A 2,784-nucleotide genomic window follows, 5' to 3' on the forward strand; every position below is an offset into this window, starting at 1 on the left:
AACGGTAATTGCGGCTTGCACTGTTTTCTTTTCCAAAAAGCACAAAGCAGTTCTCATCACCATTTTTTACTTCTAGTAGCTGGGTGAGGGTGGCCATGTCTTGTCCCAACACGGTGCAGACATAAATGGGCAAAGACTTCGGGTCTGCATGTCTGAATTCATCCAGGAGCAGAGGCTGCCTGGCCTCTGATTATGAACAGACAGGTGGAGGAGAATTCATGTTGGCCACACGCCCCCTTGAGAAGTGCTGGGTGTTTTGCCTTTGGACGAAGAAGGAAGACGTGTTTCTTGTCAGGGATGGTGCTGTGTCAAGTGTGATCCCACTGCCGCCAGCCCCTGGGACCCGAGCACTGCTCTGCTTCCCGGCTGCCCCTGGTTCCTCGGTTCCCCTGGCTGTGTTTTCGGGAGTGGTGTGCAGACCAAAGGCACACGAGGACAAGTGAGGTTATGACTTGGCACATATGAATAGATCTGGGAAAAGAACCGTGCAGAGAGAGAGGCAAAGTCACCTCGCCACCCCATCACCTTCTTGGCCGCTCCACATCTGTGAGGCCGTTGTCCCCGTTCCTGGGCGCCTCGGCCTCAGCTCTGGAGGCAGAGATTAGAGGGAGATTGTCAGGGAGCTGACCCCTCTGAATTCCTGTGACCCTTCTGTGACACTGTGTGCCGACCGCCGGAGCCAGAGGCTGCTCACCTGCAGACGGGGCTCGACTGTGTGTTACTTTGGAACCCAACAATGTCTTTGTTATTCTCTCTCTCTGTCTCTGTCTCTCTCTTTTTTTGTATATATGCACTGTGGGATGCTTTACCTAACATACCACGGTCCCAGAGCTGTCTGCAATTTTTCCACCTTAATATTCTTACTCATGTTCTTACTCCATTTTTTTCCTCAGGAAAAAAACAAACAAACCCCAAAGCTTTGGATTATTAATTGATTATTAACTGATTTAACAAACAAAACATTCTACCCCCAAGGAATGCGAGCAAGACTGGCTGTGGTGCTCAGGTTGGGATCCGCTTCCCCCCTCGATCGGTGAGAAATTTTATAGCTTCAATTCCCTCGTTGGACCCTGAGTAAAAAATTAATTCATGAATAATAAAAACCAATCAGTCTTGTTGAGTTTAAGAAGGATTAGAGGAAAGGGTGTTTTTTCTTGCAGAGAACATTTGGAATCTCTGTGTCATTGTCACCGAGGGTCTGGGGATGGCTCAAGCGTGCCTTGATTCACGGCAAATGAGCTGTTTATTATCCCAAGGTGTAACACGTCTTCCTCAGTCGTAAGGCCAACTTACTGAAGACAGCTGGGGTCCCCACTTACCTTTCTCCCACAATCCCACCCAGCCATCCTTCCCTGAAATCAAGACCGTTTTCTGTGTAAGTGACGAAGCAACAAAGTGCGGATAGCAACAGACTTGGCCCTGCATTGGGAAGAAGCCTACTTGGTGATGGGATGGAGTCCTTCTCGGCTTCCCTCCCCTTTCTTTCCCAGGAAGTAATTGACCAGAAATTTACATGCCTTGGTGAGAACCACAGAAGTTAGATTTGTAGATTCTCTTTGCAGTTTCCACTAATAGCATCTACTTCCCAGGATTATTGTGAAGATTTAGGGAGATAATTTGCAAGTGTCAGGCACATAGTAGGTGTGCATTAAACATTCAGCACTAGTAATTTTTTTGATGTTATCTTTTGGAAGTTCCTTTTTATTCCTTTGACATAAACTTACAGTGAGAGTCCTCCCCAGCAGTGAGGTTGAACTGATCACTGTTTAATGCGATCAGGGTGGCTTGGGTTTCCATATGTAACCCAAGGGGATTAGAGAAGGAATTACGATTTGGGTTGGAGAGGATGAATAGGAAATTTCATCTGAATGAATCCCTATATTCTCAGACTTGGGAGTAAGATTGCCTGATAAGATGCAACAAACACAGTTAAATATGATTTTCTAAATGATGAATTTTTTTAGTATAAGTAAATCTCATGCGGGATATCCTACGTCTGGCAACCACGCCCTGCCCATGACTGTTTTTCTTACATTGGTCTGACGAAGAAACACATTTCCTTTATTTATTTTCTGCTGTTGACAAAGCCCCATAGGATGATAGTGCGGTTTAGTCTTTTGCGACTTGTTTTCCAAGTGGCCGTCTGGAACTTTCTGCCAGGATGAGCACGTCAGGATGGCCATGCCCTTAGACGCCGGGGGCGACGTCCCTCCTCCAGATGGGTTGATGGAGCTGCGAGGAAGCAAATCAACTTGCCGGCGGGGTCTCCTAAACGGTACCCAACGGCCCTGAGTTCTGCCCTCGGGGGCACGGGGCGAGCGGCCTTTGAGGGAACCCAGCTCCGCCCTCTTCCGGGCGGGCGGGCGGAGGGCTGCGCCCGGCCGTCCGAAGCCCCCCTGCTCTCTGCTCGCGAGGCCCAAGCCGCGGCCTCCCCAGCGGGGCGGGAGGCGGACCCGGGCGTCTCCCGGGAGGCCGATGGGAGACGCCGCGTCGGTGTCAGAGGCGGGCCGGGAGCAGCAGGGACCCCCGCCCGACACGCAGCCCGCCGGAAGCACGGCTCCCCGTCGGACGCGGTGCCGACGAGCCCGGCGCTCCTCGCCCCGCTCGGCAGACAGTCGCACGGCTCGGGTCGCCACCACCGTCCTTGCGGGGTGTGGGGAACGGAAGCGCGCTAGAGCCCCCTGCAGGCCGCCGCTGGCCCTGCACCCCGTGGGGCCGGGCCCGCCCCGGAGCCTTCCAGGCGGACGGGAGCGCGGGCGATCCCAGGAGGCGACCCTCGGGAGG

The sequence above is a fragment of the Carlito syrichta genome, unplaced genomic scaffold (assembly GCF_000164805.1).
Source record: "Carlito syrichta isolate Samal-C Ts95f unplaced genomic scaffold, Tarsius_syrichta-2.0.1 Scaffold303228, whole genome shotgun sequence".
In the NCBI taxonomy this organism is placed as follows: Eukaryota; Metazoa; Chordata; class Mammalia; order Primates; family Tarsiidae; genus Carlito; species Carlito syrichta.